This window comes from Puma concolor, chromosome A3 (assembly GCF_028749965.1).
Source record: "Puma concolor isolate L17-30 chromosome A3, mPumCon1.1.hap2, whole genome shotgun sequence".
NCBI lineage: Eukaryota > Metazoa > Chordata > Mammalia > Carnivora > Felidae > Puma > Puma concolor.
In genome coordinates, this window is record NC_141669.1 from 105,873,694 (window position 1) to 105,886,373 (window position 12,680).

The following is a 12,680-nucleotide window of genomic DNA, read 5'->3' on the forward strand; positions in this document are numbered from 1 at the left end:
AGTAGAACATCATTCAAAACAAAGACAAATTAATTTCTTCATAAACATTAACTGAATACCTATTACTTGCACTATGTTTGGTGCTCTGGGAACCCAAAGATAAACAAATACCATTATAGAAGTAGAAGAGATGTCTGTGAAAGATTATGACAATTTTTCTTGTGATACATTATTGCAGATGTCCTCATTTATAGATTATTAAAAGATCAACTGAATTAATTGATGATTATCTGCTTTAATAAGAAAACATAGATGGGAAGTAGCATGGGTCATTAATCTTAAGTTGTTGTAGTTGATTATTGATTTCATTATAAATCAAATGGTCGTTCCTTTGAAATGGTTTCTTTCCATACCTGACATACATGATCTCTTTGTTGACACCAGAGAGTACTTCAAGAGTTAAAAGAAAAAAGGAAGCAGTTTTAACTCTTTCTTCCTGGAAGGATCATCCTCAAAACATAATTAAATTTCCTTTTAGGTGTTTAATCTTAAAGATAGCTTACAAAGATCCATTAACTTATCTATCTGTCCTCAGTGATTCTTATGTTGCAATAACAATTGGATCATTTTTCCTACAACTTTCACCTACATTAATTAAATAACTTTCTAATCAAGCTTTAAAAAAATCTTCACTTCTCTGAAATCAGCAAAGAGCAAGTAAAACTCACCATTAAATCATATTTTAAGATAGTAACAAAGTTTTCCAAAATTTGTTCCATTCTTCATTTATTGAATGGGAGAGAAAGTAGGAGAAGCTAACATAAACAAGTACACTCTTGTGGATAACGGTTGTGTCAATTTTCATTATTGCTGCTGGTGGTCAAAACAAAATGTCAGTGGTAAGTGTAACCCATGCATGTTGCCCTTGGAATCTTCTCTAGATCCTCTATGTCCTTCAAAGGATTCTTTTCAATTTGTGTACTTACTTATTTGGATTGGCCTTAATGAATCACATGCCATTTGGTGGTTACTATTTCACAGTAGTGGAAGAAGAGGCTCCTGTGTGTCTAGACCTTTCAGTTTAGATGGGAGAATAGAAGAAGATACATGAAGATGTAGACTTGTGTGGCACAAGGTGGGCATAGACACACAGAAAAAGGTAAAGTAAGACAGCCATCCCCAGAGTGGGGTAGAACTGACCAAAGGAGGCCTCTTGGAGAAGGTGGGTTTTGAAAAATGTGGACAGATTGAACTGGTATCAAGGAAGACAAGGAAGACAATTGCCCTTGGCACTGCTAATGTAAGAAATATGTATTAAATAGGAAAGCCAGTACAAAGATGTAACTCTTCATCCTTCCATGTTTATCAATTTGCATTAAAGAAGAAGTTAGACCCAGAAGTTCACAATCATTTATAGACTACATAGTCTCTATTTAATGTCTTTATGTGATAATATGCCCTACATACGGTATGCATATGCAAACCTTATTCTAAAAAAATAAATATTCAAATTGTTAGGTGTATCTCTTAGTCACACAAATAATTGACTTGGATTTGTAGAACCAAGCAAAAAATTACAAAAATCAGAAAAAATGCTGATTAGAAACCATATTTGTGAACTTCAAAAGGGGAAAGCTAGGCTTTGTTACAGCTGAAATTTGGCTTGTTGATGTTTCAGTCCACTTTACAGTGAAATGTAAAAATGTACTCTGGCCCTATTATCCCCCAACTCTTCCAACACACACACACACACACACACACACACACACACACACTGGGAGCACACAAGGATTAAAGAAGCAGGGATAATTTAACTAACCTGGACAAGGTGCACAGAGATGTCAAGCTGGAATTACTACTTACCAAAACCTTTTCTTGTATTCAGCATATCACTGAACACTTATTTAATTTAATTTATTTACTGCCTTTCAAACCCTTTCTAGGATAGAAACCCTTTTGGATAAGAACTGAAAAGTAAGTGTGCACACGAATATTTTGTGCAGAAGTTTCTAAACCCTAGAATATTTGCAAAGAATGAGAAAGTGAAGCGTGCCTCTGATGCACTCAGCTTGCATGACCTTGGTAAAATTTCCCTCATCCTTTCTTTTCATTGGTCTCTCCTGCACCTACTTTAATGAAGCAAGAGCTGTTTCTGCAATGAGGGTAACCAGTGGAGGAGACAAGGCACCAGAATAATGGCTCTTTCATTGGCAAAGTATGTTTATGCTAAGTCCTTAGGAAATGTCCTTTTATGGGTTCATTTAGAATAAATGCCTTCACAGAGGAGAAAATGCGAGGGGGGAGGGGAAGACAAAGTCCATAAAGCAAACCCTGAATAAGCAGATGGTAAGGCTTGGTAGTCATTCTTGAAAAGTTCAGTAGCAAATGAGGCAGTAATTAGTTAACCATTTTTAAACTTGTTTTAAGTTAGTTACCACTAAGTTTCAATGTGTAGGATTTAGGCCTTGGAGTACAGCCCTCTCTGCTTTCCTAGCAGAGAGGAAAAGCTTAACGTGGGAGCAGGGAACTTCTCTGCAAAACAAAACAAAACAAAAAACAATCAAACAAACAAAAACAAGAGTCAATGGAGAAGTTTTAAAATTCTTTAAGGAGTGTTTCTCTGCAAGAAAAACAACTACCTCCATGTGTCTCAGGGTTAGGCAAGCTCATTTAAAACAGTTTGCTGCCTGAATTCTCAGATGCTGCAATTCCTTAAAATCATGTTACCGGCATCTCTGGTCCCCCAGTTAACTACTCTTTTAATTGCCTATTTGAAGTTATCACTTGAAGATGTGTTGGGACTAAGGACAATTTATATTAATTGCTTCTGGGAGGGGAGGGTGAGAGTGGGGTGGCCAGTCTGTTGTGCTTTGAAGGAAGCATTGCTGGACAGAGCTGGAATTCTGGAATGCCCTCAGGTGTTCTGATGTTGTAGGTTTGGGATATGTCTGTGACTTTTTTGTGAAAACACTGCAAAGATGCTCCAGTAACCAAGAAAGAGAAAGAGGAAGGAGTCTTCGGTGTATTGCAAAGGTGCCTGGAATGGCAATCTAGAAAGCAATATGCTAGTTATGAAGAGCGACAATTTCAGGGCAGTAGCTCCGAAAATGCCTTTCCTAAAGGAATCCCTCCAGGACGAAACACAATGCGTCTCTTAGTGACCTTAGTTGAGAAGTGATCTGAGCAATTCCTTCAGGGAAAAACATGCTGTGAATTCCATTATTAAAGCATACTGTCTCAGCGTGGAAGAAGTGTGCGCTGGTCAGGGCACATGGCCTGTGCCTGTGTCAGTACCTTGGGGTGGCACCGATGCAGGAGAGCCCGGTTGCTCCGGGTTTGGAGCTTTGGCGCCCAGGCTGCAGACTCCAGACCTGGGAGCTTCTGCCCGAGCAAAGGGAGATGCGCGCCACTGCGGGCGTCTAGCTGCCTGCGCCCAGAGCTCGCAAGGACCTCAACCTGAGAAAGACACTGGAGCCTGGCACCTGGGTTGGACTTCTGACACATTGGCGCAGCTGCTCCAGGTCTAGACATGGGACAGAAAAACCCGGTCCAGATGCAAAGGTCAAGTCCACACCGGCTCCAAAGCCGGGATAGGGGGATCAATTACAAGGGTGCTGGGGCTGAGCAAATTCGGCCACAGCGACCGAACCTGCAGGGTCTTTTGTGTCTGGGCGTGGAGGGTCGTTAGGACTAGAAAAAGGAGGAAGAAAGTTCCTAGCAGAGAGCGTGTGCCTGCCTCTCCGGAGACCTTCTTCGCAGCTCCTGCGCCGCACAGGAAGTCTTGCCAAACCCGGTGTTGGAGCGAGGTAGGTGGGCTGTGAGACCCAGGCGCTCTCCGATCCTTGGGCCTCTCGGGTCCTTCCTCCATCCCGAGAAAAGTCGGGAGACTCTGAGGGGGGTGTAGGATGCTGAACTTGGGGAGAGAGGAGACCTGTTTACACAGGCATCCCTTTCTTTTCTTCCTGACCAAACAGCCAGCGCTGTATCCGCACCGGAGGAAAATGCCCCGAAGTGCCCCAGCGGTCTGGATTCCAGAAGAGAAGTCGTGAGGATGCGCGCTGCAGGGCCAGGGGTGCACGGGGTATCACGCCGCAGCTCGGTCCTCGGACAATTCTGGGACCCGCGCGAGGTTTCCCAGACGGAGAACGGATTCTGCTGAGAGGAGATCGAAGCTGAGACAGCACCCGAGGCCCAAGTGGCGCGCAGACTGCTCGGGGCGAGCACCCGGGAGCAAGCGGTTTCTGCGGGCGGGACTGGCGGCCGCCCTGGACCCGCAGGTTCCGGACCGGGACGAGAAGGTCAGTAGGTGGACTGGCTCATATGGCCAGGGCTGTGAGGTTAGGTTCGACTTAAAAAAAAAAAAAAAAAATTTTTTTTTAAATCAATCAATCAATCAATCAATCTGGGTAAGGGGTGGGGAGCAGAGGGCATTCCCCACCCCAGGCTGCAACTGCAAAAAAAGCCCAGGCTTCTGCCTTAACGGGAGTCCCCAGGGACAATGGGGAGGGGGGGCAGCCTCTCATCAGCAAATCTCGCGCCCAGACGATGCTCCTGCGCCCCTTCCGCGGATCCCGCCTGGGGTGCAGGTCCAGTCTGCCAGCAGGACGCAGGACCGGCTTTCTGGAGGCTCCAGAGGGCGTCCTGTCAACACCTTCGGTGGACAGGGCCGGGTAAGAACTCTAGGAGGCCCCACACCAGAAGAGCACCGTGGATACCCTCCTCTTAGTCCCCTCAAAATAAAAACAACATTAAATCCCCTATAGTAACACGAAAAATAACATTAACCTTCGGATATTTCTCTATGGCGAACCTATGGTTATCTTTTAATTCAAAAGCAAATTTGCGGGTGCCTCAGCTTTCCCCTGCCTGTGAAATGCCCCAGGCCCCTGCCACCCTAGGTCTGGCTGTCTGAGGTATCCCCCGGCCCAGCAGCCCAGGTGAAACCCGCACGTGCTGTCTCTAGGCCCAAATCTGTGTCCTCCCCGGGACGTTCTTTGTGTTTCTAATTCTCCCGGGCCATTTTTTTTTTTTTTTTTTTTTTTTTTCCTTTCAGTTGTCAGAGAAAGAGTCGGATCTATGGAGGTTGTAGCCACGGCCTCGGCCACAGCTTCGGGAATCCCAAGCCAGACCAATGGGCCTTGGAGCCCAAAGCACCAAAGCCACCAAAAGCAACGTTCGCCAACCTCTGTCACCCGGAGGTCGGGAGCCTCGGTGGCTGCCGCCGAGCCGTTACTCCCGGGTGACTTTGCGAAACGCACAGATGGGGACGCCTCCGGCCCGGCACGCAGGGCCGGCTGATGGATCCTCTCATTTCCCGACTTGATGGGCCGGAACCTGGGGTGGCGGGGCGGGGGGAGGGGGCCGTCCGCGTCGGGACCCAGCCGGATGGCCGCGTGGGCCGGGTGGGAGGCTCTGGCCGCCGGATTTGGGTTGGGGGATAAGGGTGCGACAAACAGATCTTAGAGAAAAACCTCGAATCCCCCCCCCCGCCCCGCCCCCTCTGTCTCCGTCCCCAACACGAAGTTATCCCTTCCTCCTTTTTCTGTTTTGGGCACAGGCGCCGCGTCCCGGGTCTCCGGGGACAGCGTGACTGTGAGTGCGGTGGCGGCTCTCCGGGGCTCCTGGCCCCGCCTCCTTCCTTGGGCGTCCGCGTCCGCCTGCACCGCGCTGTTGGCATCCTTTCCTGCGGGTGGCTGGCTGCAGGAGGGCAGGACTCAGGAAGGACCCTGTGGGGGAAGGGTGTGAAAGCCGCAGGGGGTGAGGGAAAGCTTTCATTCCGGGTCCATCTAAAGTCCAATTCTGGCCTCGGACTGGGAATTTTGGAGAGAGACAGAGGGGCAGGGGTGGAGAGTCAGGGTAGCGGCGAGGGGTGTTGTAGAAGGGAAAATGCACACCGAGCAGCTTGCATCCCGGCTGTCCTACCCTCCAGGGAGACCTAGAAAGACAGGAGCCTCGGGGAGAGACAAAGTCGGCGGTCCCTGTCCGCGCACCTCTTCCAAGGTTCAGACAGGCCAGGCGCGTGAGGAAGCAGGAGCGAGGGGAGAACGCGAGGCTGCGCTTAGGCAAGGTGAGGACAACTGAAGGGGAGATGGGTGGCATCACTGGGGTTCCTGCTTCAGGGTCGTAACTGTGGGGTGTTTTCCTTTCAGCTTGCCAGAATTTCCCCCAGGTCTCAGGAGCAGGAACTCCCCGCTGTGCTCCAGGTGTTCATCCCAGGGCCTCAGGCCTGCCATGAGGAATCCCCGTTCTGGGCGTGCATTTGGGTTCGGTAACCTGCCCTACTCCCCTCCTGCTGGACGGTGGACCACTCTGAAGGCCCCTCTGGCCAGGAACCTGCCACAAGGGTCAGGGCATCCAGCTAGTGCACTGCCCCAATACTAAAGTGTGGTCTGTGGACCCTTAGCATCTCCCCCACCTGGCTGCTGCACAAGATCTGGCCTCACCCACCGCACTGCAGCAGAACCTGCGTGTGAAAAGGTTACCTAGGGGACTTGTACACCTCTGCAGCTGGAGAAGCCCTGGCCTAATTTCCAGAGCCCGAGTTGACTCCTGCTGACTCCACACAGTGTGTCTCCCGCTTCATCTTCATCATCTGTCCAGTGAGAGGTGTTTCTGAGGTCCCAGGGCAGCTCTGCAGCAACCCCTGAAACCACTCCACCCCAAGGAAATGAAAATCACTAGTTAGTGGAGCCTGGCAGGAATGCAGTTTTAAGTGTCCCCAAATGATTCTAATAGCCAGGAAGAACTAGTAGAGAATTAACTCCCTTTGCAGATCAGCTGAGATATGCCCTGGAGCCTACACAACACTGTGAGTGCAATGCTTCAGACCCCTGGGCTCTATAGCCAGATTCACTATGGCCCCAGCAGATGTGGCCTTGAGCGGGCTAATGAGCCTTGCTGTGCCTCCGTTTCCTTACCTGTAAAATGGAGTTGATAATAATGCTCTACCACAAAGAGCGGGGTTCGGGTTTAGAACCAAACATTTAGAATCAATTTCAATAAATCTTAGTTTATAATGCCAAATAGCTCAATCTCTCATTTTAAGCCCAAATCACAGGCTACTTATTTACCTCTCTCCTCCCCCACCCCAAGGGGCTTTCTTCCAGGGCTCAAAGGCTTGTTTTGGCTTCAATATTCACGTCTATTTCTCAATATTTTAAACATGAAAACTAACATTTTAAATCGCTTAGCAACTTACTCAACCTGATTTTCTGCAAAGTTGATTTTGCCACTTCCAGAAGCGCTAGTAAAGTATGCTTTTAGCTGTGTGGCTCACCAGGGAAGCTGCTGAAGAAAAATACCTGGAGGGCTTGTTAGGAACAGATGGCTGGGCTCCACCCAGAGTTGCTGATTCTGTGAGTCTGGGAAGGGGCTGAGTAATTACGTATCTAACAAGCCCCCAAGTAATGCTGATGCTTCTGGTCAGAGGGAACCACACTCTGTGAATCACAGTGCCAAATGAACAGTCTGCTCCAAGCCTGGTGGAAATCTTACAGCAGCACAGTCCATAGAAATATAATGCAAACTACAATTCTAACTTGAAACGTTCTGGGAGCCACATTTCATTCTTAAATTGTTATGTATTTATTTTCTATTGAAATATATTTGACATATAACCTTGTATAAATTCAAGGGGTAGATATGTTAATGTGATACATTTATATCGTAATATGACTGCGGTTGTAGCAATAGTTAGCATTTCTGTCACGCCATATAATTATCGTTTCTTTTTATGTGGTGGGAATAATGAAGATCTAGTCCCTTAGCAAGTTTCATGATGATACAATATTGTTGTCTATATGTGTGGTCTGGATCTCCAGGACTTATATATTGACTAGTTGAAAGTTTGTACCCTTAAACAATATCTCTTCTATTCCTACTCACTGGTAATGAATCACCATTCTACTCTCTGTTTCTATGAGTCTCGTAGCCACATTTTAAAAAGTAGAAAAGAAAAGGGTAGAATCAATTTTGAGAATAGATTTTATTTAATGGAATATATCCAGAATTAACATTTCACCATTGAACTAATAACAAACACTGATGAGCCATTTCATTTTATTTTTTTTTTTTTACTTTTTAAATGTTTATTTTTGAGAGAGAGACACACACAGAGTGCTAGTGGGGAGGGTCAGAGAAAGAGGGAGAAACAGAATCTGAAGCAGGCTCCAGGCTCCAAAGCCACCACAGAGCCCTAAGTGGGTCTCGAACTCACAAATGGTGAGATCAGACCTGAGCCGAAGCTGGACACTTAACCTACTGAGCCACTCAGATGCCCCATGATGAGCTATTTTATATTTTGTATTAAATGTAAATGTACTTTGTATTTTTGTATTAAATGTTTGAAATCTGGTATATCTAATCTGGAATAGCCACATTTCAAGTACTCAACAGTCACACAAACCACACTGGTGGTTTCTCTAGGAGACAGGCATGTCTAGAGAATTCTTTTAACTGGAAAGAGATGGACATGAATTTCATTCTTCCAGGCCATGATATTACTGGTGTGATGATCAATCAGGTTCATGTTCTGAAAGGATGTTTAGGGGACATCTCTTGTTTTGCTTCCCCAAGCTCCGGCATCCACGTTCTTTAACTATATCCTACTTTGCTAGAAGGAAACCCTGTCTGTAACTCAGCCCATGGGATCCTGGCACTCTTTTTTTTTTTTTTTTACATTTATTTATTTTTGAGACAGAGAGAGACAGAGCATGAATAGGGGAAGGTCAGAGAGAGAGGGAGACACAGAATCTGAAACAGGCTCCAGGCTCTGAGCGGTCAGCACAGAGCCTGATGCGGGGCTCGAACTCACGGACCGCGAGATCATGACCTGAGCCGAAGTCGGATGCTTAACCGACTGAGCCACCCAGGCGCCCCAATCCTGGAACTCTTGAATCAGCTATTGATTTCTGATTTAGGGATCAATATCTGACTTTACAAAGGAGGATGAGGTATTTCCCAGGTCTTCTTGGGAAAGGTATTCTTGTTCTCCTCTGGACTTAGTTAAGAGAATATAAGGTCTGGAGCTGCTAAAGGTGACAATTTGAACTTCTGTCATGAAGAAACAAACTTTCTAGTAACATAGGGAAGATCAGAACTGAGAAAGTGAGCGAGAGAAACCAGCCCATGGGACTTGATTCCTTAACTCTGCCCCACTTAAAAGCCAGCTGTGATTCAGCCTATCTATTCTACCTTTTAAAAGATAGGGAGGGATTCATTTTAGAAGATTGTAGGTATCACAAGCTGGGCTAGAGTGGCAATTTGCATTTGTTGGACAGCTTACTCTATCATTTAAGCCCTTTGATACATTATTATTTTCTAAACAACATTAGCAGGAATGTAACTTTTAAGGTAGCAGCCCATTTTGGGAGTCCTTTTTCTTAAGAATGTTCTGTGTATGAGTTGCAATCTATTGTGCCTTGACACTAGGAGGCTTGATAAGAGATCAGGATCTGATGTGGTCCAAAAGGCTGCTCTTCACTTTCCCTTTGAAATAGACCTTCACAGGAGTATGGATGAACACAGGTATTGTTCCTTGTTAAGTGGCTATAATAATACATTTCACACACCTCTGACTATAGTTGAATACATTACATTGTGGTTATTTTTCTATTTTCTCTGCTAGACAAGAATTCCTTGAGGGCAAGGATCACATTTAATACATCTCTGTATTCTCAACACCTACAATAAGGTCTGGAACCCCACGGATGCAAAGTAAGGTTTTCTGATTTACACAGTTCTGTCAAGGCTTTGTTATTTCCCAGAGTCACACTGCCCACAGATACACGGAAGTAAAATACTTGGAAATCATCATATTCTGCAAGTATCTGTACATTACCAATGGCTGATGTCCATTATAGAAACAAACATTTGTGGGTATTTATCAGACTGTTCTAAGCTCTATTCTAAACAGACCAAGACACCAAGGCATTTTCCTGTCTTTAGACTTTTCCCCTACTATTCCTTCAACCTGGAATGCTCTGGTCACCCCCTCCGTTTGTCCATGAATCTGTCACTCACCTCCCTCACATCTGTCTTCAAATGTCCCTGTCTCGGAAAGGGCTTCCCCGGACATCCTGTTTCCAAAGACACCCTGTCTCTCCTGACAGCTATACCCCTCATCCTGCTTTGTAGCTTAATTTTTCCCCATATAACATATCACTTTTTTTTTAACCTTTCTGTATTTCATCAAATCTAAGGTTGTCATGTTATTGTAGAAACACACTATTATTTTATGCACCACTAAGAAAAGATGCCAATTAAGCCATGGTATGCCATCAATTAAGACTTATTTTGACTTCAGATCCTAAAAGTGAGGGAAAAACATGTGGTTTTAAATCAATAAAATACAGTACTATGAAGTACAGCCATTTGCATTATTGTCTGGCCACTTTCAGTAGAACAAGTATTTTGATCTTTTTTTTTAAACTTCTAGTTTCTTAATGCCTTAAATACTCACTAAAACATAATAATCATTTAAAACTTTGTTGAATGTGGAAAGATAAAGCCTGTTTCTTTAGAAGTGAGACCAGAGATCAAGAAAATAGTTAGGAAGCACTTGGGTGGTTCAGTTGGTTAGGCGTCCGACTTTGGCTCAGTTCATGGCTCAGGTCATGATCTCGAGAGTTTGAGCTGTGCTGACAGCTCAGAGCCTGGAGCCTGCTTCAGATCCTGTGTCTCTGCCTCTCTCTGCCCCTCCCCTGCTCACTATCTGTCTGTCTGTCTGTCTCTCTCAAAAACAAATAAACATTAAAAAAAAAAAAAGAAAAAGAAAAAGAAAATAGGAAATAATATAATAAATGCTTAAGTGGAAGATGGCAGGACATTTTCTTTGGAAGCTGAGAGAAATGTGTCTCCGTTAGCCTGGCAGTGGGGAGGCTTCCCAGGGGAGGTGATGGTCAAGCTAGTCTAGAAGGGTATGGAGGCACATACTATAGGGGAGGATTTCCCAAGCAGAAGGAATAGCGTCAAGGCCCAGGATATAAGTGAGTACAAAAGTTAGGAGAACCAGGGGGTATTCCATACGACCAAACTGTGTGTTGTGTCTAAAGCTGTGGTTCCTAAACTTGAGCATGCATCAGAATCACCTGCAGGGCTTGTTAACACACAGATTGTTGGGTCCCACCCCCAGAGATTCTGATTCAGTAGGTGTGTGGTGCAGCAAGAGAATTTGCATGTTTACTAGATTCCTAGGTAATGCTGATGCTGCAGGTACAGGGACCCCATTTTAAGAACTGATGGAGTAGGGGGTGGGGCTGGAAGGTCAGAGAAGGGATCAGTCATTTCAACTTGGGTACCATGGCTTGGAGGCTGCCATAAGCTGACCTGTGGTGTGGAAATGATTGAGGGGTGGAGGAAAGTAAGGGGCTCTTTTATTTCTGAATACAGCTTTCTGAGATGTCAGTGAAAGTGTGTGCAGGAACTCTTATATAGTTTCATAAGTTCAGGGGAAAGTCAACAGCTTTTTTGTGGATTAGTTTGCCCTCTTGTTCTTTAGAGGAGCCTGGTACAAATGACATGTAGTGTATTTGTTCTCTTTCAATATTGTCATGGGACAGGCCCAGAAGGCATTAAAAGCGATTTTGAGACTAAAAGTTGCGAAAAGTGAACATTCTGGGAATCGAGTGTTTATACCAAACACGAGATACAGAACAATTTTATTTTATTGATTTATTTTTTAACGTTTATTTATTTTTGAGACAGAGAGAGACACAGCATGAACGGGGGAGGGGCAGAGAGAGAGGGAGACACAGAATCGGAAGCAAGCTCCAGGCTCTGAGCCATCAGCCCAGAGCCCGACGCGGGGCTCAAACTCGCGGACCGCGAGATCGTGACCTGAGCTGAAGTCGGGCGCTTAACCGACTGAGCCACCCAGGCGCCCCCAGAACAATTTTAAAGAATCACAGGTTGGGGTGCCTGGGTGGCTCAGTTGGCTAAGCATCCAACTGTTGATCCGACTCTTGATTTCTCACATTGGTTCAAGAGATTCTCTTTCACCCTCTCTCTGCCTCCTCCCCTTCTTTCTACTCTCAAAAAAAAAAAAAAAAAAATCACAGGTTAGCTGGAAGTTGCTGCAGAGAATTTCTGCAACCAAATTATTGTTCCAATGAGGAACCCAAGACCCAGGGAGATAAAGTGCTGGGATACAACTCCCCTGCTTCCAGCTTTGATATCCCCTTCAGTAAGAGTGAAAACAGGGCCCCAGAACTTGTGCTCTTGGCCAGACTCCCTCATCCTTACATACTCCTCAACACTCACAGCCTCATGATCACCATCTTCCTGGAAACCACTAAGACTATTCTCAATGTCAGACACCCCAGGGCACTAGCTCCCCACCCCAGCTGCTTCTAATATGGCTCTGAAAACCCCCTTACTGATGTCATTTCCCCTCTCCACCCCCATATTCTGAAACTCACTATCAGCATTTCCCATAAATCTTTAATTTCTCTGAAAATTCCCCTCACCTGCTTGCTCTAGCTCAGATCTGTATCTCATATGAGGACACCACTCTCTGTGCATCCCTCTCAAGAGAGGGCTGTACCCCCAAACTCCCCATGCTGTGTCTGAATATGGATGTGTGTCTTCTTTACTCCTCCTTGCTGTCTTCCCAGATGATTCTCTTCTTTTTTTCTAACTTCCTTATTCCCCCAGCTTTGAATTTGATGTCATCAGATTGTAACTCCAGTACTTTTTCTCGTACCACCACGCACTGTCACCACCTGACCCGAACCTGGGGCATG

General features: G+C 45.6%; 1 long non-coding RNA gene across 1 annotated transcript; it reads left to right on the plus strand.

Annotated features, from left to right (window-relative positions):
• The first annotated feature begins 3,136 nt into the window (after positions 1 to 3,136).
• On the plus strand, positions 3,137 to 11,534 carry LOC147582638 (uncharacterized). Its single transcript, XR_015249372.1, has 3 exons — positions 3,137 to 3,746; positions 3,919 to 4,246; positions 5,003 to 11,534. It is a non-coding gene; the product is annotated as an uncharacterized LOC147582638 (long non-coding RNA).
• The last annotated feature ends 1,146 nt before the right edge of the window (positions 11,535 to 12,680 follow it).